General features: G+C 39.4%; 20 non-coding genes across 20 annotated transcripts; all 20 read right to left on the reverse strand.

Moving 5' to 3' along the window:
* Window positions 1-248: 248 nt before the first annotated feature.
* LOC140029641 (5S ribosomal RNA) lies at window positions 249-367 on the reverse strand. The gene has a single exon (XR_011833547.1). It is a non-coding gene; the product is annotated as a 5S ribosomal RNA (ribosomal RNA).
* Window positions 368-1,502: 1,135 nt separating this feature from the next.
* On the reverse strand, window positions 1,503-1,621 carry LOC140029642 (5S ribosomal RNA). Its single transcript, XR_011833548.1, has one exon. It is a non-coding gene; the product is annotated as a 5S ribosomal RNA (ribosomal RNA).
* A 1,125-nt stretch (window positions 1,622-2,746) lies between these two features.
* Window positions 2,747-2,865, reverse strand: LOC140029643 (5S ribosomal RNA). Its single transcript, XR_011833549.1, has one exon. It is a non-coding gene; the product is annotated as a 5S ribosomal RNA (ribosomal RNA).
* Window positions 2,866-4,000: 1,135 nt separating this feature from the next.
* Window positions 4,001-4,119, reverse strand: LOC140029644 (5S ribosomal RNA). Its single transcript, XR_011833550.1, has one exon. It is a non-coding gene; the product is annotated as a 5S ribosomal RNA (ribosomal RNA).
* A 1,135-nt stretch (window positions 4,120-5,254) lies between these two features.
* On the reverse strand, window positions 5,255-5,373 carry LOC140029645 (5S ribosomal RNA). Its single transcript, XR_011833551.1, has one exon. It is a non-coding gene; the product is annotated as a 5S ribosomal RNA (ribosomal RNA).
* Window positions 5,374-6,508: 1,135 nt separating this feature from the next.
* Window positions 6,509-6,627, reverse strand: LOC140029646 (5S ribosomal RNA). Its single transcript, XR_011833552.1, has one exon. It is a non-coding gene; the product is annotated as a 5S ribosomal RNA (ribosomal RNA).
* Window positions 6,628-7,762: 1,135 nt separating this feature from the next.
* LOC140029647 (5S ribosomal RNA) lies at window positions 7,763-7,881 on the reverse strand. Its single transcript, XR_011833553.1, has one exon. It is a non-coding gene; the product is annotated as a 5S ribosomal RNA (ribosomal RNA).
* A 1,135-nt stretch (window positions 7,882-9,016) lies between these two features.
* On the reverse strand, window positions 9,017-9,135 carry LOC140029648 (5S ribosomal RNA). The gene has a single exon (XR_011833554.1). It is a non-coding gene; the product is annotated as a 5S ribosomal RNA (ribosomal RNA).
* Window positions 9,136-10,270: 1,135 nt separating this feature from the next.
* Window positions 10,271-10,389, reverse strand: LOC140029649 (5S ribosomal RNA). Its single transcript, XR_011833555.1, has one exon. It is a non-coding gene; the product is annotated as a 5S ribosomal RNA (ribosomal RNA).
* A 1,135-nt stretch (window positions 10,390-11,524) lies between these two features.
* Window positions 11,525-11,643, reverse strand: LOC140029650 (5S ribosomal RNA). Its single transcript, XR_011833556.1, has one exon. It is a non-coding gene; the product is annotated as a 5S ribosomal RNA (ribosomal RNA).
* A 1,135-nt stretch (window positions 11,644-12,778) lies between these two features.
* LOC140029652 (5S ribosomal RNA) lies at window positions 12,779-12,897 on the reverse strand. The gene has a single exon (XR_011833558.1). It is a non-coding gene; the product is annotated as a 5S ribosomal RNA (ribosomal RNA).
* A 1,125-nt stretch (window positions 12,898-14,022) lies between these two features.
* On the reverse strand, window positions 14,023-14,141 carry LOC140029653 (5S ribosomal RNA). Its single transcript, XR_011833560.1, has one exon. It is a non-coding gene; the product is annotated as a 5S ribosomal RNA (ribosomal RNA).
* A 1,123-nt stretch (window positions 14,142-15,264) lies between these two features.
* LOC140029654 (5S ribosomal RNA) lies at window positions 15,265-15,383 on the reverse strand. The gene has a single exon (XR_011833561.1). It is a non-coding gene; the product is annotated as a 5S ribosomal RNA (ribosomal RNA).
* A 1,123-nt stretch (window positions 15,384-16,506) lies between these two features.
* On the reverse strand, window positions 16,507-16,625 carry LOC140029655 (5S ribosomal RNA). Its single transcript, XR_011833562.1, has one exon. It is a non-coding gene; the product is annotated as a 5S ribosomal RNA (ribosomal RNA).
* A 1,125-nt stretch (window positions 16,626-17,750) lies between these two features.
* LOC140029656 (5S ribosomal RNA) lies at window positions 17,751-17,869 on the reverse strand. The gene has a single exon (XR_011833563.1). It is a non-coding gene; the product is annotated as a 5S ribosomal RNA (ribosomal RNA).
* Window positions 17,870-18,992: 1,123 nt separating this feature from the next.
* LOC140029657 (5S ribosomal RNA) lies at window positions 18,993-19,111 on the reverse strand. Its single transcript, XR_011833564.1, has one exon. It is a non-coding gene; the product is annotated as a 5S ribosomal RNA (ribosomal RNA).
* A 1,123-nt stretch (window positions 19,112-20,234) lies between these two features.
* LOC140029658 (5S ribosomal RNA) lies at window positions 20,235-20,353 on the reverse strand. The gene has a single exon (XR_011833566.1). It is a non-coding gene; the product is annotated as a 5S ribosomal RNA (ribosomal RNA).
* A 1,125-nt stretch (window positions 20,354-21,478) lies between these two features.
* LOC140029659 (5S ribosomal RNA) lies at window positions 21,479-21,597 on the reverse strand. The gene has a single exon (XR_011833567.1). It is a non-coding gene; the product is annotated as a 5S ribosomal RNA (ribosomal RNA).
* Window positions 21,598-22,732: 1,135 nt separating this feature from the next.
* LOC140029660 (5S ribosomal RNA) lies at window positions 22,733-22,851 on the reverse strand. The gene has a single exon (XR_011833568.1). It is a non-coding gene; the product is annotated as a 5S ribosomal RNA (ribosomal RNA).
* A 1,125-nt stretch (window positions 22,852-23,976) lies between these two features.
* LOC140029661 (5S ribosomal RNA) lies at window positions 23,977-24,095 on the reverse strand. Its single transcript, XR_011833569.1, has one exon. It is a non-coding gene; the product is annotated as a 5S ribosomal RNA (ribosomal RNA).
* Between the last annotated feature and the right edge of the window lie 849 nt (window positions 24,096-24,944).

Genomic DNA, 24,944 nt, shown 5'->3' on the forward strand with positions numbered 1-24,944 from the left:
GTTCGTGTCGTGTTTTCAGGTCGTGTCGAAAATTGCCACCCCTAGTTGCGGTGATACATTTGCGCCGACAAATTTGAGCGACGATCCGGGCTTTGATCGAGCCGTACCGTTCCTGATTTGTCTCGCGCCTTCAGATCCTCCTTCACGCTTCGACAAGAAGCAAAATATTAAGCAATCGTTCCGACGGAGCTAAATTACTACAGGATAAAGAACGAATAGGAAATTTGGATTTCGAAACAAAAAAGAGAGGGGTGCAACACGAGGACTTCCCAGGGGGTCACCCATCCTAGTACTACTCTCGCCCAAGCACGCTTAACTTCGGAGTTCTGATGGGATCCGGTGCATTAGTGCTGGTATGATCGCACCCGCCATGTTCCTTTCGCTTTATTCTTTTAAACTACCCCGTCCTGCGAAGCAGTGTGGCTTTTCTAGACCGAAATTCATTTTAAGCGTCAATTCAAGCATTTTCCTCTTATCCTTTTATTTATTTACTTTATATTTTTTTTTGTTATTGATTTGCACCCTGTTTTTTTCCCTCATCCCGCAACTCTAAATTATCATGAAATCAATCCTTCACGCTTGCAGTTAGGGGTGGCAATTCGGGTCCAAATCAGGTTGGCGGGTCGGGTTCGGGTCAACAGACCCGCCAGAAAATCTGTTGACCCGAACCCCGACCCGCCAACCCGTGACGGGTCAGATATGCTGACCCGAACCCGAAAATTTCAGGTTTACGGGGCGGCGGGTCGACCCGAAATGACCCGAAACTTAATTTTAATTTATTAATTTATCACTGTAATTTCTAATAAAATCAATTTCTCACAAAACTAATTACATAATCAAGTAATAAAAATTTAAATAAATGATTCCAAATCAAATCTAAAATAAATTAAACACCGTAAAAGTGTTTTATCCCAAGCAAAATATAAAATAAATTAAAACAATACAAAAGTGAAAAATAATATAATATATTATTTGTCCAAGTATAATAATTTCAACTTCACACAAATTAAATAAATTCGTTTAGGATTAAGTAATTAATGCCTTTGAAAAAAAGAATAACTTAGTTTAGTTAGATAAAATTATTTTTATGTTTATTAAATTATTTTTAATTCGTAAACGGGTCATATCGGGTCATATCAGGTCACCACGGGTTGACCCGAAATCGACCGGTTTTCTTTTCGGGTTCATCGGGTCCAACCCGATTCTGACCCGAATTCCCGAAACCTCAACCCAAACCCATTAATTTCGTGTTAGGTTCGTGTCGTGTTTTCAGGTCGTGTCGAAAATTGCCACCCCTAGTTGCGGTGATACATTTGCGCCGACAAATTTGAGCGACGATCCGGGCTTTGATCGAGCCGTACCGTTCCTGATTTGTCTCGCGCCTTCAGATCCTCCTTCACGCTTCGACAAGAAGCAAAATATTAAGCAATCGTTCCGACGGAGCTAAATTACTACAGGATAAAGAACGAATAGGAAATTTGGATTTCGAAACAAAAAAGAGAGGGGTGCAACACGAGGACTTCCCAGGGGGTCACCCATCCTAGTACTACTCTCGCCCAAGCACGCTTAACTTCGGAGTTCTGATGGGATCCGGTGCATTAGTGCTGGTATGATCGCACCCGCCATGTTCCTTTCGCTTTATTCTTTTAAACTACCCCGTCCTGCGAAGCAGTGTGGCTTTTCTAGACCGAAATTCATTTTAAGCGTCAATTCAAGCATTTTCCTCTTATCCTTTTATTTATTTACTTTATATTTTTTTTTGTTATTGATTTGCACCCTGTTTTTTTCCCTCATCCCGCAACTCTAAATTATCATGAAATCAATCCTTCACGCTTGCAGTTAGGGGTGGCAATTCGGGTCCAAATCAGGTTGGCGGGTCGGGTTCGGGTCAACAGACCCGCCAGAAAATCTGTTGACCCGAACCCCGACCCGCCAACCCGTGACGGGTCAGGTATGCTGACCCGAACCCGAAAATTTCAGGTTTACGGGGCGGCGGGTCGACCCGAAATGACCCGAAACTTAATTTTAATTTATTAATTTATCACTGTAATTTCTAATAAAATCAATTTCTCACAAAACTAATTACATAATCAAGTAATAAAAATTTAAATAAATGATTCCAAATCAAATCTAAAATAAATTAAACACCGTAAAAGTGTTTTATCCCAAGCAAAATATAAAATAAATTAAAACAATACAAAAGTGAAAAATAATATAATATATTATTTGTCCAAGTATAATAATTTCAACTTCACACAAATTAAATAAATTCGTTTAGGATTAAGTAATTAATGCCTTTGAAAAAAAGAATAACTTAGTTTAGTTAGATAAAATTATTTTTATGTTTATTAAATTATTTTTAATTCGTAAACGGGTCATATCAGGTCACCACGGGTTGACCCGAAATCGACCGGTTTTCTTTTCGGGTTCATCGGGTCCAACCCGATTCTGACCCGAATTCCCGAAACCTCAACCCAAACCCATTAATTTCGTGTTAGGTTCGTGTCGTGTTTTCAGGTCGTGTCGAAAATTGCCACCCCTAGTTGCGGTGATACATTTGCGCCGACAAATTTGAGCGACGATCCGGGCTTTGATCGAGCCGTACCGTTCCTGATTTGTCTCGCGCCTTCAGATCCTCCTTCACGCTTCGACAAGAAGCAAAATATTAAGCAATCGTTCCGACGGAGCTAAATTACTACAGGATAAAGAACGAATAGGAAATTTGGATTTCGAAACAAAAAAGAGAGGGGTGCAACACGAGGACTTCCCAGGGGGTCACCCATCCTAGTACTACTCTCGCCCAAGCACGCTTAACTTCGGAGTTCTGATGGGATCCGGTGCATTAGTGCTGGTATGATCGCACCCGCCATGTTCCTTTCGCTTTATTCTTTTAAACTACCCCGTCCTGCGAAGCAGTGTGGCTTTTCTAGACCGAAATTCATTTTAAGCGTCAATTCAAGCATTTTCCTCTTATCCTTTTATTTATTTACTTTATATTTTTTTTTGTTATTGATTTGCACCCTGTTTTTTTCCCTCATCCCGCAACTCTAAATTATCATGAAATCAATCCTTCACGCTTGCAGTTAGGGGTGGCAATTCGGGTCCAAATCAGGTTGGCGGGTCGGGTTCGGGTCAACAGACCCGCCAGAAAATCTGTTGACCCGAACCCCGACCCGCCAACCCGTGACGGGTCAGGTATGCTGACCCGAACCCGAAAATTTCAGGTTTACGGGGCGGCGGGTCGACCCGAAATGACCCGAAACTTAATTTTAATTTATTAATTTATCACTGTAATTTCTAATAAAATCAATTTCTCACAAAACTAATTACATAATCAAGTAATAAAAATTTAAATAAATGATTCCAAATCAAATCTAAAATAAATTAAACACCGTAAAAGTGTTTTATCCCAAGCAAAATATAAAATAAATTAAAACAATACAAAAGTGAAAAATAATATAATATATTATTTGTCCAAGTATAATAATTTCAACTTCACACAAATTAAATAAATTCGTTTAGGATTAAGTAATTAATGCCTTTGAAAAAAAGAATAACTTAGTTTAGTTAGATAAAATTATTTTTATGTTTATTAAATTATTTTTAATTCGTAAACGGGTCATATCGGGTCATATCAGGTCACCACGGGTTGACCCGAAATCGACCGGTTTTCTTTTCGGGTTCATCGGGTCCAACCCGATTCTGACCCGAATTCCCGAAACCTCAACCCAAACCCATTAATTTCGTGTTAGGTTCGTGTCGTGTTTTCAGGTCGTGTCGAAAATTGCCACCCCTAGTTGCGGTGATACATTTGCGCCGACAAATTTGAGCGACGATCCGGGCTTTGATCGAGCCGTACCGTTCCTGATTTGTCTCGCGCCTTCAGATCCTCCTTCACGCTTCGACAAGAAGCAAAATATTAAGCAATCGTTCCGACGGAGCTAAATTACTACAGGATAAAGAACGAATAGGAAATTTGGATTTCGAAACAAAAAAGAGAGGGGTGCAACACGAGGACTTCCCAGGGGGTCACCCATCCTAGTACTACTCTCGCCCAAGCACGCTTAACTTCGGAGTTCTGATGGGATCCGGTGCATTAGTGCTGGTATGATCGCACCCGCCATGTTCCTTTCGCTTTATTCTTTTAAACTACCCCGTCCTGCGAAGCAGTGTGGCTTTTCTAGACCGAAATTCATTTTAAGCGTCAATTCAAGCATTTTCCTCTTATCCTTTTATTTATTTACTTTATATATTTTTTTGTTATTGATTTGCACCCTGTTTTTTTCCCTCATCCCGCAACTCTAAATTATCATGAAATCAATCCTTCACGCTTGCAGTTAGGGGTGGCAATTCGGGTCCAAATCAGGTTGGCGGGTCGGGTTCGGGTCAACAGACCCGCCAGAAAATCTGTTGACCCGAACCCCGACCCGCCAACCCGTGACGGGTCAGGTATGCTGACCCGAACCCGAAAATTTCAGGTTTACGGGGCGGCGGGTCGACCCGAAATGACCCGAAACTTAATTTTAATTTATTAATTTATCACTGTAATTTCTAATAAAATCAATTTCTCACAAAACTAATTACATAATCAAGTAATAAAAATTTAAATAAATGATTCCAAATCAAATCTAAAATAAATTAAACACCGTAAAAGTGTTTTATCCCAAGCAAAATATAAAATAAATTAAAACAATACAAAAGTGAAAAATAATATAATATATTATTTGTCCAAGTATAATAATTTCAACTTCACACAAATTAAATAAATTCGTTTAGGATTAAGTAATTAATGCCTTTGAAAAAAAGAATAACTTAGTTTAGTTAGATAAAATTATTTTTATGTTTATTAAATTATTTTTAATTCGTAAACGGGTCATATCGGGTCATATCAGGTCACCACGGGTTGACCCGAAATCGACCGGTTTTCTTTTCGGGTTCATCGGGTCCAACCCGATTCTGACCCGAATTCCCGAAACCTCAACCCAAACCCATTAATTTCGTGTTAGGTTCGTGTCGTGTTTTCAGGTCGTGTCGAAAATTGCCACCCCTAGTTGCGGTGATACATTTGCGCCGACAAATTTGAGCGACGATCCGGGCTTTGATCGAGCCGTACCGTTCCTGATTTGTCTCGCGCCTTCAGATCCTCCTTCACGCTTCGACAAGAAGCAAAATATTAAGCAATCGTTCCGACGGAGCTAAATTACTACAGGATAAAGAACGAATAGGAAATTTGGATTTCGAAACAAAAAAGAGAGGGGTGCAACACGAGGACTTCCCAGGGGGTCACCCATCCTAGTACTACTCTCGCCCAAGCACGCTTAACTTCGGAGTTCTGATGGGATCCGGTGCATTAGTGCTGGTATGATCGCACCCGCCATGTTCCTTTCGCTTTATTCTTTTAAACTACCCCGTCCTGCGAAGCAGTGTGGCTTTTCTAGACCGAAATTCATTTTAAGCGTCAATTCAAGCATTTTCCTCTTATCCTTTTATTTATTTACTTTATATTTTTTTTTGTTATTGATTTGCACCCTGTTTTTTTCCCTCATCCCGCAACTCTAAATTATCATGAAATCAATCCTTCACGCTTGCAGTTAGGGGTGGCAATTCGGGTCCAAATCAGGTTGGCGGGTCGGGTTCGGGTCAACAGACCCGCCAGAAAATCTGTTGACCCGAACCCCGACCCGCCAACCCGTGACGGGTCAGGTATGCTGACCCGAACCCGAAAATTTCAGGTTTACGGGGCGGCGGGTCGACCCGAAATGACCCGAAACTTAATTTTAATTTATTAATTTATCACTGTAATTTCTAATAAAATCAATTTCTCACAAAACTAATTACATAATCAAGTAATAAAAATTTAAATAAATGATTCCAAATCAAATCTAAAATAAATTAAACACCGTAAAAGTGTTTTATCCCAAGCAAAATATAAAATAAATTAAAACAATACAAAAGTGAAAAATAATATAATATATTATTTGTCCAAGTATAATAATTTCAACTTCACACAAATTAAATAAATTCGTTTAGGATTAAGTAATTAATGCCTTTGAAAAAAAGAATAACTTAGTTTAGTTAGATAAAATTATTTTTATGTTTATTAAATTATTTTTAATTCGTAAACGGGTCATATCGGGTCATATCAGGTCACCACTGGTTGACCCGAAATCGACCGGTTTTCTTTTCGGGTTCATCGGGTCCAACCCGATTCTGACCCGAATTCCCGAAACCTCAACCCAAACCCATTAATTTCGTGTTAGGTTCGTGTCGTGTTTTCAGGTCGTGTCGAAAATTGCCACCCCTAGTTGCGGTGATACATTTGCGCCGACAAATTTGAGCGACGATCCGGGCTTTGATCGAGCCGTACCGTTCCTGATTTGTCTCGCGCCTTCAGATCCTCCTTCACGCTTCGACAAGAAGCAAAATATTAAGCAATCGTTCCGACGGAGCTAAATTACTACAGGATAAAGAACGAATAGGAAATTTGGATTTCGAAACAAAAAAGAGAGGGGTGCAACACGAGGACTTCCCAGGGGGTCACCCATCCTAGTACTACTCTCGCCCAAGCACGCTTAACTTCGGAGTTCTGATGGGATCCGGTGCATTAGTGCTGGTATGATCGCACCCGCCATGTTCCTTTCGCTTTATTCTTTTAAACTACCCCGTCCTGCGAAGCAGTGTGGCTTTTCTAGACCGAAATTCATTTTAAGCGTCAATTCAAGCATTTTCCTCTTATCCTTTTATTTATTTACTTTATATTTTTTTTTGTTATTGATTTGCACCCTGTTTTTTTCCCTCATCCCGCAACTCTAAATTATCATGAAATCAATCCTTCACGCTTGCAGTTAGGGGTGGCAATTCGGGTCCAAATCAGGTTGGCGGGTCGGGTTCGGGTCAACAGACCCGCCAGAAAATCTGTTGACCCGAACCCCGACCCGCCAACCCGTGACGGGTCAGGTATGCTGACCCGAACCCGAAAATTTCAGGTTTACGGGGCGGCGGGTCGACCCGAAATGACCCGAAACTTAATTTTAATTTATTAATTTATCACTGTAATTTCTAATAAAATCAATTTCTCACAAAACTAATTACATAATCAAGTAATAAAAATTTAAATAAATGATTCCAAATCAAATCTAAAATAAATTAAACACCGTAAAAGTGTTTTATCCCAAGCAAAATATAAAATAAATTAAAACAATACAAAAGTGAAAAATAATATAATATATTATTTGTCCAAGTATAATAATTTCAAATTCACACAAATTAAATAAATTCGTTTAGGATTAAGTAATTAATGCCTTTGAAAAAAAGAATAACTTAGTTTAGTTAGATAAAATTATTTTTATGTTTATTAAATTATTTTTAATTCGTAAACGGGTCATATCGGGTCATATCAGATCACCACGGGTTGACCCGAAATCGACCGGTTTTCTTTTCGGGTTCATCGGGTCCAACCCGATTCTGACCCGAATTCCCGAAACCTCAACCCAAACCCATTAATTTCGTGTTAGGTTCGTGTCGTGTTTTCAGGTCGTGTCGAAAATTGCCACCCCTAGTTGCGGTGATACATTTGCGCCGACAAATTTGAGCGACGATCCGGGCTTTGATCGAGCCGTACCGTTCCTGATTTGTCTCGCGCCTTCAGATCCTCCTTCACGCTTCGACAAGAAGCAAAATATTAAGCAATCGTTCCGACGGAGCTAAATTACTACAGGATAAAGAACGAATAGGAAATTTGGATTTCGAAACAAAAAAGAGAGGGGTGCAACACGAGGACTTCCCAGGGGGTCACCCATCCTAGTACTACTCTCGCCCAAGCACGCTTAACTTCGGAGTTCTGATGGGATCCGGTGCATTAGTGCTGGTATGATCGCACCCGCCATGTTCCTTTCGCTTTATTCTTTTAAACTACCCCGTCCTGCGAAGCAGTGTGGCTTTTCTAGACCGAAATTCATTTTAAGCGTCAATTCAAGCATTTTCCTCTTATCCTTTTATTTATTTACTTTATATTTTTTTTTGTTATTGATTTGCACCCTGTTTTTTTCCCTCATCCCGCAACTCTAAATTATCATGAAATCAATCCTTCACGCTTGCAGTTAGGGGTGGCAATTCGGGTCCAAATCAGGTTGGCGGGTCGGGTTCGGGTCAACAGACCCGCCAGAAAATCTGTTGACCCGAACCCCGACCCGCCAACCCGTGACGGGTCAGGTATGCTGACCCGAACCCGAAAATTTCAGGTTTACGGGGCGGCGGGTCGACCCGAAATGACCCGAAACTTAATTTTAATTTATTAATTTATCACTGTAATTTCTAATAAAATCAATTTCTCACAAAACTAATTACATAATCAAGTAATAAAAATTTAAATAAATGATTCCAAATCAAATCTAAAATAAATTAAACACCGTAAAAGTGTTTTATCCCAAGCAAAATATAAAATAAATTAAAACAATACAAAAGTGAAAAATAATATAATATATTATTTGTCCAAGTATAATAATTTCAACTTCACACAAATTAAATAAATTCGTTTAGGATTAAGTAATTAATGCCTTTGAAAAAAAGAATAACTTAGTTTAGTTAGATAAAATTATTTTTATGTTTATTAAATTATTTTTAATTCGTAAACGGGTCATATCGGGTCATATCAGGTCACCACGGGTTGACCCGAAATCGACCGGTTTTCTTTTCGGGTTCATCGGGTCCAACCCGATTCTGACCCGAATTCCCGAAACCTCAACCCAAACCCATTAATTTCGTGTTAGGTTCGTGTCGTGTTTTCAGGTCGTGTCGAAAATTGCCACCCCTAGTTGCGGTGATACATTTGCGCCGACAAATTTGAGCGACGATCCGGGCTTTGATCGAGCCGTACCGTTCCTGATTTGTCTCGCGCCTTCAGATCCTCCTTCACGCTTCGACAAGAAGCAAAATATTAAGCAATCGTTCCGACGGAGCTAAATTACTACAGGATAAAGAACGAATAGGAAATTTGGATTTCGAAACAAAAAAGAGAGGGGTGCAACACGAGGACTTCCCAGGGGGTCACCCATCCTAGTACTACTCTCGCCCAAGCACGCTTAACTTCGGAGTTCTGATGGGATCCGGTGCATTAGTGCTGGTATGATCGCACCCGCCATGTTCCTTTCGCTTTATTCTTTTAAACTACCCCGTCCTGCGAAGCAGTGTGGCTTTTCTAGACCGAAATTCATTTTAAGCGTCAATTCAAGCATTTTCCTCTTATCCTTTTATTTATTTACTTTATATTTTTTTTTGTTATTGATTTGCACCCTGTTTTTTTCCCTCATCCCGCAACTCTAAATTATCATGAAATCAATCCTTCACGCTTGCAGTTAGGGGTGGCAATTCGGGTCCAAATCAGGTTGGCGGGTCGGGTTCGGGTCAACAGACCCGCCAGAAAATCTGTTGACCCGAACCCCGACCCGCCAACCCGTGACGGGTCAGGTATGCTGACCCGAACCCGAAAATTTCAGGTTTACGGGGCGGCGGGTCGACCCGAAATGACCCGAAACTTAATTTTAATTTATTAATTTATCACTGTAATTTCTAATAAAATCAATTTCTCACAAAACTAATTACATAATCAAGTAATAAAAATTTAAATAAATGATTCCAAATCAAATCTAAAATAAATTAAACACCGTAAAAGTGTTTTATCCCAAGCAAAATATAAAATAAATTAAAACAATACAAAAGTGAAAAATAATATAATATGTTATTTGTCCAAGTATAATAATTTCAACTTCACACAAATTAAATAAATTCGTTTAGGATTAAGTAATTAATGCCTTTGAAAAAAAGAATAACTTAGTTTAGTTAGATAAAATTATTTTTATGTTTATTAAATTATTTTTAATTCGTAAACGGGTCATATCGGGTCATATCAGGTCACCACGGGTTGACCCGAAATCGACCGGTTTTCTTTTCGGGTTCATCGGGTCCAACCCGATTCTGACCCGAATTCCCGAAACCTCAACCCAAACCCATTAATTTCGTGTTAGGTTCGTGTCGTGTTTTCAGGTCGTGTCGAAAATTGCCACCCCTAGTTGCGGTGATACATTTGCGCCGACAAATTTGAGCGACGATCCGGGCTTTGATCGAGCCGTACCGTTCCTGATTTGTCTCGCGCCTTCAGATCCTCCTTCACGCTTCGACAAGAAGCAAAATATTAAGCAATCGTTCCGACGGAGCTAAATTACTACAGGATAAAGAACGAATAGGAAATTTGGATTTCGAAACAAAAAAGAGAGGGGTGCAACACGAGGACTTCCCAGGGGGTCACCCATCCTAGTACTACTCTCGCCCAAGCACGCTTAACTTCGGAGTTCTGATGGGATCCGGTGCATTAGTGCTGGTATGATCGCACCCGCCATGTTCCTTTCGCTTTATTCTTTTAAACTACCCCGTCCTGCGAAGCAGTGTGGCTTTTTTAGACCGAAATTCATTTTAAGCGTCAATTCAAGCATTTTCCTCTTATCCTTTTATTTATTTACTTTATATATTTTTTTGTTATTGATTTGCACCCTGTTTTTTTCCCTCATCCCGCAACTCTAAATTATCATGAAATCAATCCTTCACGCTTGCAGTTAGGGGTGGCAATTCGGGTCCAAATCAGGTTGGCGGGTCGGGTTCGGGTCAACAGACCCGCCAGAAAATCTGTTGACCCGAACCCCGACCCGCCAACCCGTGACGGGTCAGGTATGCTGACCCGAACCCGAAAATTTCAGGTTTACGGGGCGGCGGGTCGACCCGAAATGACCCGAAACTTAATTTTAATTTATTAATTTATCACTGTAATTTCTAATAAAATCAATTTCTCACAAAACTAATTACATAATCAAGTAATAAAAATTTAAATAAATGATTCCAAATCAAATCTAAAATAAATTAAACACCGTAAAAGTGTTTTATCCCAAGCAAAATATAAAATAAATTAAAACAATACAAAAGTGAAAAATAATATAATATATTATTTGTCCAAGTATAATAATTTCAACTTCACACAAATTAAATAAATTCGTTTAGGATTAAGTAATTAATGCCTTTGAAAAAAAGAATAACTTAGTTTAGTTAGATAAAATTATTTTTATGTTTATTAAATTATTTTTAATTCGTAAACGGGTCATATCGGGTCATATCAGGTCACCACGGGTTGACCCGAAATCGACCGGTTTTCTTTTCGGGTTCATCGGGTCCAACCCGATTCTGACCCGAATTCCCGAAACCTCAACCCAAACCCATTAATTTCGTGTTAGGTTCGTGTCGTGTTTTCAGGTCGTGTCGAAAATTGCCACCCCTAGTTGCGGTGATACATTTGCGCCGACAAATTTGAGCGACGATCCGGGCTTTGATCGAGCCGTACCGTTCCTGATTTGTCTCGCGCCTTCAGATCCTCCTTCACGCTTCGACAAGAAGCAAAATATTAAGCAATCGTTCCGACGGAGCTAAATTACTACAGGATAAAGAACGAATAGGAAATTTGGATTTCGAAACAAAAAAGAGAGGGGTGCAACACGAGGACTTCCCAGGGGGTCACCCATCCTAGTACTACTCTCGCCCAAGCACGCTTAACTTCGGAGTTCTGATGGGATCCGGTGCATTAGTGCTGGTATGATCGCACCCGCCATGTTCCTTTCGCTTTATTCTTTTAAACTACCCCGTCCTGCGAAGCAGTGTGGCTTTTCTAGACCGAAATTCATTTTAAGCGTCAATTCAAGCATTTTCCTCTTATCCTTTTATTTATTTACTTTATATTTTTTTTTGTTATTGATTTGCACCCTGTTTTTTTCCCTCATCCCGCAACTCTAAATTATCATGAAATCAATCCTTCACGCTTGCAGTTAGGGGTGGCAATTCGGGTCCAAATCAGGTTGGCGGGTCGGGTTCGGGTCAACAGACCCGCCAGAAAATCTGTTGACCCGAACCCCGACCCGCCAACCCGTGACGGGTCAGGTATGCTGACCCGAACCCGAAAATTTCAGGTTTACGGGGCGGCGGGTCGACCAGAAATGACCCGAAACTTAATTTTAATTTATTAATTTATCACTGTAATTTCTAATAAAATCAATTTCTCACAAAACTAATTACATAATCAAGTAATAAAAATTTAAATAAATGATTCCAAATCAAATCTAAAATAAATTAAACACCGTAAAAGTGTTTTATCCCAAGCAAAATATAAAATAAATTAAAACAATACAAAAGTGAAAAATAATATAATATATTATTTGTCCAAGTATAATAATTTCAACTTCACACAAATTAAATAAATTCGTTTAGGATTAAGTAATTAATGCCTTTGAAAAAAAGAATAACTTAGTTTAGTTAGATAAAATTATTTTTATGTTTATTAAATTATTTTTAATTCGTAAACGGGTCATATCGGGTCATATCAGGTCACCACGGGTTGACCCGAAATCGACCGGTTTTCTTTTCGGGTTCATCGGGTCCAACCCGATTCTGACCCGAATTCCCGAAACCTCAACCCAAACCCATTAATTTCGTGTTAGGTTCGTGTCGTGTTTTCAGGTCGTGTCGAAAATTGCCACCCCTAGTTGCGGTGATACATTTGCGCCGACAAATTTGAGCGACGATCCGGGCTTTGATCGAGCCGTACCGTTCCTGATTTGTCTCGCGCCTTCAGATCCTCCTTCACGCTTCGACAAGAAGCAAAATATTAAGCAATCGTTCCGACGGAGCTAAATTACTACAGGATAAAGAACGAATAGGAAATTTGGATTTCGAAACAAAAAAGAGAGGGGTGCAACACGAGGACTTCCCAGGGGGTCACCCATCCTAGTACTACTCTCGCCCAAGCACGCTTAACTTCGGAGTTCTGATGGGATCCGGTGCATTAGTGCTGGTATGATCGCACCCGCCATGTTCCTTTCGCTTTATTCTTTTAAACTACCCCGTCCTGCGAAGCAGTGTGGCTTTTCTAGACCGAAATTCATTTTAAGCGTCAATTCAAGCATTTTCCTCTTATCCTTTTATTTATTTACTTTATATTTTTTTTTGTTATTGATTTGCACCCTGTTTTTTTCCCTCATCCCGCAACTCTAAATTATCATGAAATCAATCCTTCACGCTTGCAGTTAGGGGTGGCAATTCGGGTCCAAATCAGGTTGGCGGGTCGGGTTCGGGTCAACAGACCCGCCAGAAAATCTGTTGACCCGAACCCCGACCCGCCAACCCGTGACGGGTCAGGTATGCTGACCCGAACCCGAAAATTTCAGGTTTACGGGGCGGCGGGTCGACCCGAAATGACCCGAAACTTAATTTTAATTTATTAATTTATCACTGTAATTTCTAATAAAATCAATTTCTCACAAAACTAATTACATAATCAAGTAATAAAAATTTAAATAAATGATTCCAAATCAAATCTAAAATAAATTAAACACCGTAAAAGTGTTTTATCCCAAGCAAAATATAAAATAAATTAAAACAATACAAAAGTGAAAAATAATATAATATATTATTTGTCCAAGTATAATAATTTCAACTTCACACAAATTAAATAAATTCGTTTAGGATTAAGTAATTAATGCCTTTGAAAAAAAGAATAACTTAGTTTAGTTAGATAAAATTATTTTTATGTTTATTAAATTATTTTTAATTCGTAAACGGGTCATATCAGGTCACCACGGGTTGACCCGAAATCGACCGGTTTTCTTTTCGGGTTCATCGGGTCCAACCCGATTCTGACCCGAATTCCCGAAACCTCAACCCAAACCCATTAATTTCGTGTTAGGTTCGTGTTGTGTTTTCAGGTCGTGTCGAAAATTGCCACCCCTAGTTGCGGTGATACATTTGCGCCGACAAATTTGAGCGACGATCCGGGCTTTGATCGAGCCGTACCGTTCCTGATTTGTCTCGCGCCTTCAGATCCTCCTTCACGCTTCGACAAGAAGCAAAATATTAAGCAATCGTTCCGACGGAGCTAAATTACTACAGGATAAAGAACGAATAGGAAATTTGGATTTCGAAACAAAAAAGAGAGGGGTGCAACACGAGGACTTCCCAGGGGGTCACCCATCCTAGTACTACTCTCGCCCAAGCACGCTTAACTTCGGAGTTCTGATGGGATCCGGTGCATTAGTGCTGGTATGATCGCACCCGCCATGTTCCTTTCGCTTTATTCTTTTAAACTACCCCGTCCTGCGAAGCAGTGTGGCTTTTCTAGACCGAAATTCATTTTAAGCGTCAATTCAAGCATTTTCCTCTTATCCTTTTATTTATTTACTTTATATTTTTTTTTGTTATTGATTTGCACCCTGTTTTTTTCCCTCATCCCGCAACTCTAAATTATCATGAAATCAATCCTTCACGCTTGCAGTTAGGGGTGGCAATTCGGGTCCAAATCAGGTTGGCGGGTCGGGTTCGGGTCAACAGACCCGCCAGAAAATCTGTTGACCCGAACCCCGACCCGCCAACCCGTGACGGGTCAGGTATGCTGACCCGAACCCGAAAATTTCAGGTTTACGGGGCGGCGGGTCGACCCGAAATGACCCGAAACTTAATTTTAATTTATTAATTTATCACTGTAATTTCTAATAAAATCAATTTCTCACAAAACTAATTACATAATCAAGTAATAAAAATTTAAATAAATGATTCCAAATCAAATCTAAAAAATTAAACACCGTAAAAGTGTTTTATCCCAAGCAAAATATAAAATAAATTAAAACAATACAAAAGTGAAAAATAATATAATATATTATTTGTCCAAGTATAATAATTTCAACTTCACACAAATTAAATAAATTCGTTTAGGATTAAGTAATTAATGCCTTTGAAAAAAAGAATAACTTAGTTTAGTTAGATAAAATTATTTTTATGTTTATTAAATTATTTTTAATTCGTAAACGGGTCATATCAGGTCACCACGGGTTGACCCGAAATCGACCGGTTTTCTTTTCGGGTTCATCGGGTCCAACCCGATTCTGACCCGAATTCCCGAAACCTCAACCCAAACCCATTAATTTCGTGTTAGGTTCGTGTCGTGTTTTCAGGTCGTGTCGAAAATTGCCACCCCTAGTTGCGGTGATACATTTGCGCCGACAAATTTGAGCGACGATCCGGGCTTTGATCGAGCCGTACCGTTCCTGATTTGTCTCGCGCCTTCAGATCCTCCTTCACGCTTCGACAAGAAGCAAAATATTAAGCAATCGTTCCGACGGAGCTAAATTACTACAGGATAAAGAACGAATAGGAAATTTGGATTTCGAAACAAAAAAGAGAGGGGTGCAACACGAGGACTTCCCAGGGGGTCACCCATCCTAGTACTACTCTCGCCCAAGCACGCTTAACTTCGGAGTTCTGATGGGATCCGGTGCATTAGTGCTGGTATGATCGCACCCGCCATGTTCCTTTCGCTTTATTCTTTTAAACTACCCCGTCCTGCGAAGCAGTGTGGCTTTTCTAGACCGAAATTCATTTTAAGCGTCAATTCAAGCATTTTCCTCTTATCCTTTTATTTATTTACTTTATATTTTTTTTTGTTATTGATTTGCACCCTGTTTTTTTCCCTCATCCCGCAACTCTAAATTATCATGAAATCAATCCTTCACGCTTGCAGTTAGGGGTGGCAATTCGGGTCCAAATCAGGTTGGCGGGTCGGGTTCGGGTCAACAGACCCGCCAGAAAATCTGTTGACCCGAACCCCGACCCGCCAACCCGTGACGGGTCAGGTATGCTGACCCGAACCCGAAAATTTCAGGTTTACGGGGCGGCGGGTCGACCCGAAATGACCCGAAACTTAATTTTAATTTATTAATTTATCACTGTAATTTCTAATAAAATCAATTTCTCACAAAACTAATTACATAATCAAGTAATAAAAATTTAAATAAATGATTCCAAATCAAATCTAAAAAATTAAACACCGTAAAAGTGTTTTATCCCAAGCAAAATATAAAATAAATTAAAACAATACAAAAGTGAAAAATAATATAATATATTATTTGTCCAAGTATAATAATTTCAACTTCACACAAATTAAATAAATTCGTTTAGGATTAAGTAATTAATGCCTTTGAAAAAAAGAATAACTTAGTTTAGTTAGATAAAATTATTTTTATGTTTATTAAATTATTTTTAATTCGTAAACGGGTCATATCAGGTCACCACGGGTTGACCCGAAATCGACCGGTTTTCTTTTCGGGTTCATCGGGTCCAACCCGATTCTGACCCGAATTCCCGAAACCTCAACCCAAACCCATTAATTTCGTGTTAGGTTCGTGTCGTGTTTTCAGGTCGTGTCGAAAATTGCCACCCCTAGTTGCGGTGATACATTTGCGCCGACAAATTTGAGCGACGATCCGGGCTTTGATCGAGCCGTACCGTTCCTGATTTGTCTCGCGCCTTCAGATCCTCCTTCACGCTTCGACAAGAAGCAAAATATTAAGCAATCGTTCCGACGGAGCTAAATTACTACAGGATAAAGAACGAATAGGAAATTTGGATTTCGAAACAAAAAAGAGAGGGGTGCAACACGAGGACTTCCCAGGGGGTCACCCATCCTAGTACTACTCTCGCCCAAGCACGCTTAACTTCGGAGTTCTGATGGGATCCGGTGCATTAGTGCTGGTATGATCGCACCCGCCATGTTCCTTTCGCTTTATTCTTTTAAACTACCCCGTCCTGCGAAGCAGTGTGGCTTTTCTAGACCGAAATTCATTTTAAGCGTCAATTCAAGCATTTTCCTCTTATCCTTTTATTTATTTACTTTATATTTTTTTTTGTTATTGATTTGCACCCTGTTTTTTTCCCTCATCCCGCAACTCTAAATTATCATGAAATCAATCCTTCACGCTTGCAGTTAGGGGTGGCAATTCGGGTCCAAATCAGGTTGGCGGGTCGGGTTCGGGTCAACAGACCCGCCAGAAAATCTGTTGACCCGAACCCCGACCCGCCAACCCGTGACGGGTCAGGTATGCTGACCCGAACCCGAAAATTTCAGGTTTACGGGGCGGCGGGTCGACCCGAAATGACCCGAAACTTAATTTTAATTTATTAATTTATCACTGTAATTTCTAATAAAATCAATTTCTCACAAAACTAATTACATAATCAAGTAATAAAAATTTAAATAAATGATTCCAAATCAAATCTAAAATAAATTAAACACCGTAAAAGTGTTTTATCCCAAGCAAAATATAAAATAAATTAAAACAATACAAAAGTGAAAAATAATATAATATATTATTTGTCCAAGTATAATAATTTCAACTTCACACAAATTAAATAAATTCGTTTAGGATTAAGTAATTAATGCCTTTGAAAAAAAGAATAACTTAGTTTAGTTAGATAAAATTATTTTTATGTTTATTAAATTATTTTTAATTCGTAAACGGGTCATATCAGGTCACCACGGGTTGACCCGAAATCGACCGGTTTTCTTTTCGGGTTCATCGGGTCCAACCCGATTCTGACCCGAATTCCCGAAACCTCAACCCAAACCCATTAATTTCGTGTTAGGTTCGTGTTGTGTTTTCAGGTCGTGTCGAAAATTGCCACCCCTAGTTGCGGTGATACATTTGCGCCGACAAATTTGAGCGACGATCCGGGCTTTGATCGAGCCGTACCGTTCCTGATTTGTCTCGCGCCTTCAGATCCTCCTTCACGCTTCGACAAGAAGCAAAATATTAAGCAATCGTTCCGACGGAGCTAAATTACTACAGGATAAAGAACGAATAGGAAATTTGGATTTCGAAACAAAAAAGAGAGGGGTGCAACACGAGGACTTCCCAGGGGGTCACCCATCCTAGTACTACTCTCGCCCAAGCACGCTTAACTTCGGAGTTCTGATGGGATCCGGTGCATTAGTGCTGGTATGATCGCACCCGCCATGTTCCTTTCGCTTTATTCTTTTAAACTACCCCGTCCTGCGAAGCAGTGTGGCTTTTCTAGACCGAAATTCATTTTAAGCGTCAATTCAAGCATTTTCCTCTTATCCTTTTATTTATTTACTTTATATTTTTTTTTGTTATTGATTTGCACCCTGTTTTTTTCCCTCATCCCGCAACTCTAAATTATCATGAAATCAATCCTTCACGCTTGCAGTTAGGGGTGGCAATTCGGGTCCAAATCAGGTTGGCGGGTCGGGTTCGGGTCAACAGACCCGCCAGAAAATCTGTTGACCCGAACCCCGACCCGCCAACCCGTGACGGGTCAGGTATGCTGACCCGAACCCGAAAATTTCAGGTTTACGGGGCGGCGGGTCGACCCGAAATGACCCGAAACTTAATTTTAATTTATTAATTTATCACTGTAATTTCTAATAAAATCAATTTCTCACAAAACTAATTACATAATCAAGTAATAAAAATTTAAATAAATGATTCCAAATCAAATCTAAAAAATTAAACACCGTAAAAGTGTTTTATCCCAAGCAAAATATAAAATAAATTAAAACAATACAAAAGTGAAAAATAATATAATATATTATTTGTCCAAGTATAATAATTTCAACTTCACACAAATTAAATAAATTCGTTTAGGATTAAGTAATTAATGCCTTTGAAAAAAAGAATAACTTAGTTTAGTTAGATAAAATTATTTTTATGTTTATTAAATTATTTTTAATTCGTAAACGGGTCATATCAGGTCACCACGGGTTGACCCGAAATCGACCGGTTTTCTTTTCGGGTTCATCGGGTCCAACCCGATTCTGACCCGAATTCCCGAAACCTCAACCCAAACCCATTAATTTCGTGTTAGGTTCGTGTCGTGTTTTCAGGTCGTGTCGAAAATTGCCACCCCTAGTTGCGGTGATACATTTGCGCCGACAAATTTGAGCGACGATCCGGGCTTTGATCGAGCCGTACCGTTCCTGATTTGTCTCGCGCCTTCAGATCCTCCTTCACGCTTCGACAAGAAGCAAAATATTAAGCAATCGTTCCGACGGAGCTAAATTACTACAGGATAAAGAACGAATAGGAAATTTGGATTTCGAAACAAAAAAGAGAGGGGTGCAACACGAGGACTTCCCAGGGGGTCACCCATCCTAGTACTACTCTCGCCCAAGCACGCTTAACTTCGGAGTTCTGATGGGATCCGGTGCATTAGTGCTGGTATGATCGCACCCGCCATGTTCCTTTCGCTTTATTCTTTTAAACTACCCCGTCCTGCGAAGCAGTGTGGCTTTTCTAGACCGAAATTCATTTTAAGCGTCAATTCAAGCATTTTCCTCTTATCCTTTTATTTATTTACTTTATATTTTTTTTTGTTATTGATTTGCACCCTGTTTTTTTCCCTCATCCCGCAACTCTAAATTATCATGAAATCAATCCTTCACGCTTGCAGTTAGGGGTGGCAATTCGGGTCCAAATCAGGTTGGCGGGTCGGGTTCGGGTCAACAGACCCGCCAGAAAATCTGTTGACCCGAACCCCGACCCGCCAACCCGTGACGGGTCAGGTATGCTGACCCGAACCCGAAAATTTCAGGTTTACGGGGCGGCGGGTCGACCCGAAATGACCCGAAACTTAATTTTAATTTATTAATTTATCACTGTAATTTCTAATAAAATCAATTTCTCACAAAACTAATTACATAATCAAGTAATAAAAATTTAAATAAATGATTCCAAATCAAATCTAAAAAATTAAACACCGTAAAAGTGTTTTATCCCAAGCAAAATATAAAATAAATTAAAACAATACAAAAGTGAAAAATAATATAATATATTATTTGTCCAAGTATAATAATTTCAACTTCACACAAATTAAATAAATTCGTTTAGGATTAAGTAATTAATGCCTTTGAAAAAAAGAATAACTTAGTTTAGTTAGATAAAATTATTTTTATGTTTATTAAATTATTTTTAATTCGTAAACGGGTCATATCAGGTCACCACGGGTTGACCCGAAATCGACCGGTTTTCTTTTCGGGTTCATCGGGTCCAACCCGATTCTGACCCGAATTCCCGAAACCTCAACCCAAACCCATTAATTTCGTGTTAGGTTCGTGTCGTGTTTTCAGGTCGTGTCGAAAATTGCCACCCCTAGTTGCGGTGATACATTTGCGCCGACAAATTTGAGCGACGATCCGGGCTTTGATCGAGCCGTACCGTTCCTGATTTGTCTCGCGCCTTCAGATCCTCCTTCACGCTTCGACAAGAAGCAAAATATTAAGCAATCGTTCCGACGGAGCTAAATTACTACAGGATAAAGAACGAATAGGAAATTTGGATTTCGAAACAAAAAAGAGAGGGGTGCAACACGAGGACTTCCCAGGGGGTCACCCATCCTAGTACTACTCTCGCCCAAGCACGCTTAACTTCGGAGTTCTGATGGGATCCGGTGCATTAGTGCTGGTATGATCGCACCCGCCATGTTCCTTTCGCTTTATTCTTTTAAACTACCCCGTCCTGCGAAGCAGTGTGGCTTTTCTAGACCGAAATTCATTTTAAGCGTCAATTCAAGCATTTTCCTCTTATCCTTTTATTTATTTACTTTATATTTTTTTTTGTTATTGATTTGCACCCTGTTTTTTTCCCTCATCCCGCAACTCTAAATTATCATGAAATCAATCCTTCACGCTTGCAGTTAGGGGTGGCAATTCGGGTCCAAATCAGGTTGGCGGGTCGGGTTCGGGTCAACAGACCCGCCAGAAAATCTGTTGACCCGAACCCCGACCCGCCAACCCGTGACGGGTCAGGTATGCTGACCCGAACCCGAAAATTTCAGGTTTACGGGGCGGCGGGTCGACCCGAAATGACCCGAAACTTAATTTTAATTTATTAATTTATCACTGTAATTTCTAATAAAATCAATTTCTCACAAAACTAATTACATAATCAAGTAATAAAAATTTAAATAAATGATTCCAAATCAAATCTAAAATAAATTAAACACCGTAAAAGTGTTTTATCCCAAGCAAAATATAAAATAAATTAAAACAATACAAAAGTGAAAAATAATATAATATATTATTTGTCCAAGTATAATAATTTCAACTTCACACAAATTAAATAAATTCGTTTAGGATTAAGTAATTAATGCCTTTGAAAAAAAGAATAACTTAGTTTAGTTAGATAAAATTATTTTTATGTTTATTAAATTATTTTTAATTCGTAAACGGGTCATATCGGGTCACCACGGGTTGACCCGAAATCGACCGGTTTTCTTTTCGGGTTCATCGGGTCCAACCCGATTCTGACCCGAATTCCCGAAACCTCAACCCAAACCCATTAATTTCGTGTTAGGTTCGTGTCGTGTTTTCAGGTCGTGTCGAAAATTGCCACCCCTAGTTGCGGTGATACATTTGCGCCGACAAATTTGAGCGACGATCCGGGCTTTGATCGAGCCGTACCGTTCCTGATTTGTCTCGCGCCTTCAGATCCTCCTTCACGCTTCGACAAGAAGCAAAATATTAAGCAATCGTTCCGACGGAGCTAAATTACTACAGGATAAAGAACGAATAGGAAATTTGGATTTCGAAACAAAAAAGAGAGGGGTGCAACACGAGGACTTCCCAGGGGGTCACCCATCCTAGTACTACTCTCGCCCAAGCACGCTTAACTTCGGAGTTCTGATGGGATCCGGTGCATTAGTGCTGGTATGATCGCACCCGCCATGTTCCTTTCGCTTTATTCTTTTAAACTACCCCGTCCTGCGAAGCAGTGTGGCTTTTCTAGACCGAAATTCATTTTAAGCGTCAATTCAAGCATTTTCCTCTTATCCTTTTATTTATTTACTTTATATTTTTTTTTGTTATTGATTTGCACCCTGTTTTTTTCCCTCATCCCGCAACTCTAAATTATCATGAAATCAATCCTTCACGCTTGCAGTTAGGGGTGGCAATTCGGGTCCAAATCAGGTTGGCGGGTCGGGTTCGGGTCAACAGACCCGCCAGAAAATCTGTTGACCCGAACCCCGACCCGCCAACCCGTGACGGGTCAGGTATGCTGACCCGAACCCGAAAATTTCAGGTTTACGGGGCGGCGGGTCGACCCGAAATGACCCGAAACTTAATTTTAATTTATTAATTTATCACTGTAATTTCTAATAAAATCAATTTCTCACAAAACTAATTACATAATCAAGTAATAAAAATTTAAATAAATGATTCCAAATCAAATCTAAAATAAATTAAACACCGTAAAAGTGTTTTATCCCAAGCAAAATATAAAATAAATTAAAACAATACAAAAGTGAAAAATAATATAATATATTATTTGTCCAAGTATAATAATTTCAACTTCACACAAATTAAATAAATTCGTTTAGGATTAAGTAATTAATGCCTTTGAAAAAAAGAATAACTTAGTTTAGTTAGATAAAATTATTTTTATGTTTATTAAATTATTTTTAATTCGTAAACGGGTCATATCGGGTCATATCAGGTCACCACGGGTTGACCCGAAATCGACCGGTTTTCTTTTCGGGTTCATCGGGTCCAACCCGATTCTGACCCGAATTCCCGAAACCTCAACCCAAACCCATTAATTTCGTGTTAGGTTCGTGTCGTGTTTTCAGGTCGTGTCGAAAATTGCCACCCCTAGTTGCGGTGATACATTTGCGCCGACAAATTTGAGCGACGATCCGGGCTTTGATCGAGCCGTACCGTTCCTGATTTGTCTCGCGCCTTCAGATCCTCCTTCACGCTTCGACAAGAAGCAAAATATTAAGCAATCGTTCCGACGGAGCTAAATTACTACAGGATAAAGAACGAATAGGAAATTTGGATTTCGAAACAAAAAAGAGAGGGGTGCAACACGAGGACTTCCCAGGGGGTCACCCATCCTAGTACTACTCTCGCCCAAGCACGCTTAACTTCGGAGTTCTGATGGGATCCGGTGCATTAGTGCTGGTATGATCGCACCCGCCATGTTCCTTTCGCTTTATTCTTTTAAACTACCCCGTCCTGCGAAGCAGTGTGGCTTTTCTAGACCGAAATTCATTTTAAGCGTCAATTCAAGCATTTTCCTCTTATCCTTTTATTTATTTACTTTATATTTTTTTTTGTTATTGATTTGCACCCTGTTTTTTTCCCTCATCCCGCAACTCTAAATTATCATGAAATCAATCCTTCACGCTTGCAGTTAGGGGTGGCAATTCGGGTCCAAATCAGGTTGGCGGGTCGGGTTCGGGTCAACAGACCCGCCAGAAAATCTGTTGACCCGAACCCCGACCCGCCAACCCGTGACGGGTCAGGTATGCTGACCCGAACCCGAAAATTTCAGGTTTACGGGGCGGCGGGTCGACCCGAAATGACCCGAAACTTAATTTTAATTTATTAATTTATCACTGTAATTTCTAATAAAATCAATTTCTCACAAAACTAATTACATAATCAAGTAATAAAAATTTAAATAAATGATTCCAAATCAAATCTAAAATAAATTAAACACCGTAAAAGTGTTTTATCCCAAGCAAAATATAAAATAAATTAAAACAATACAAAAGTGAAAAATAATATAATATATTATTTGTCCAAGTATAATAATTTCAACTTCACACAAATTAAATAAATTCGTTTAGGATTAAGTAATTAATGCATTTGAAAAAAAGAATAACTTAGTTTAGTTAGATAAAATTATTTTTATGTTTATTAAATTATTTTTAATTCGTAAACGGGTCATATCAGGTCACCACGGGTTGACCCGAAATCGACCGGTTTTCTTTTCGGGTTCATCGGGTCCAACCCGATTCTGACCCGAATTCCCGAAATCTCAACCCAAACCCATTAATTTCGTGTTAGGTTCGTGTCGTGTTTTCAGGTCGTGTCGAAAATTGCCACCCCTAGTTGCGGTGATACATTTGCGCCGACAAATTTGAGCGACGATCCGGGCTTTGATCGAGCCGTACCGTTCCTGATTTGTCTCGCGCCTTCAGATCCTCCTTCACGCTTCGACAAGAAGCAAAATATTAAGCAATCGTTCCGACGGAGCTAAATTACTACAGGATAAAGAACGAATAGGAAATTTGGATTTCGAAACAAAAAAGAGAGGGGTGCAACACGAGGACTTCCCAGGGGGTCACCCATCCTAGTACTACTCTCGCCCAAGCACGCTTAACTTCGGAGTTCTGATGGGATCCGGTGCATTAGTGCTGGTATGATCGCACCCGCCATGTTCCTTTCGCTTTATTCTTTTAAACTACCCCGTCCTGCGAAGCAGTGTGGCTTTTCTAGACCGAAATTCATTTTAAGCGTCAATTCAAGCATTTTCCTCTTATCCTTTTATTTATTTACTTTATATTTTTTTTTGTTATTGATTTGCACCCTGTTTTTTTCCCTCATCCCGCAACTCTAAATTATCATGAAATCAATCCTTCACGCTTGCAGTTAGGGGTGGCAATTCGGGTCCAAATCAGGTTGGCGGGTCGGGTTCGGGTCAACAGACCCGCCAGAAAATCTGTTGACCCGAACCCCGACCCGCCAACCCGTGACGGGTCAGGTATGCTGACCCGAACTCGAAAATTTCAGGTTTACGGGGCGGCGGGTCGACCCGAAATGACCCGAAACTTAATTTTAATTTATTAATTTATCACTGTAATTTCTAATAAAATCAATTTCTCACAAAACTAATTACATAATCAAGTAATAAAAATTTAAATAAATGATTCCAAATCAAATCTAAAATAAATTAAACACCGTAAAAGTGTTTTATCCCAAGCAAAATATAAAATAAATTAAAACAATACAAAAGTGAAAAATAATATAATATATTATTTGTCCAAGTATAATAATTTCAACTTCACACAAATTAAATAAATTCGTTTAGGATTAAGTAATTAATGCCTTTGAAAAAAAGAATAACTTAGTTTAGTTAGATAAAATTATTTTTATGTTTATTAAATTATTTTTAATTCGTAAACGGGTCATATCGGGTCATATCAGGTCACCACGGGTTGACCCGAAATCGACCGGTTTTCTTTTCGGGTTCATCGGGTCCAACCCGATTCTGACCCGAATT

This window comes from Coffea arabica, chromosome 11e (assembly GCF_036785885.1).
Source record: "Coffea arabica cultivar ET-39 chromosome 11e, Coffea Arabica ET-39 HiFi, whole genome shotgun sequence".
NCBI lineage: Eukaryota > Viridiplantae > Streptophyta > Magnoliopsida > Gentianales > Rubiaceae > Coffea > Coffea arabica.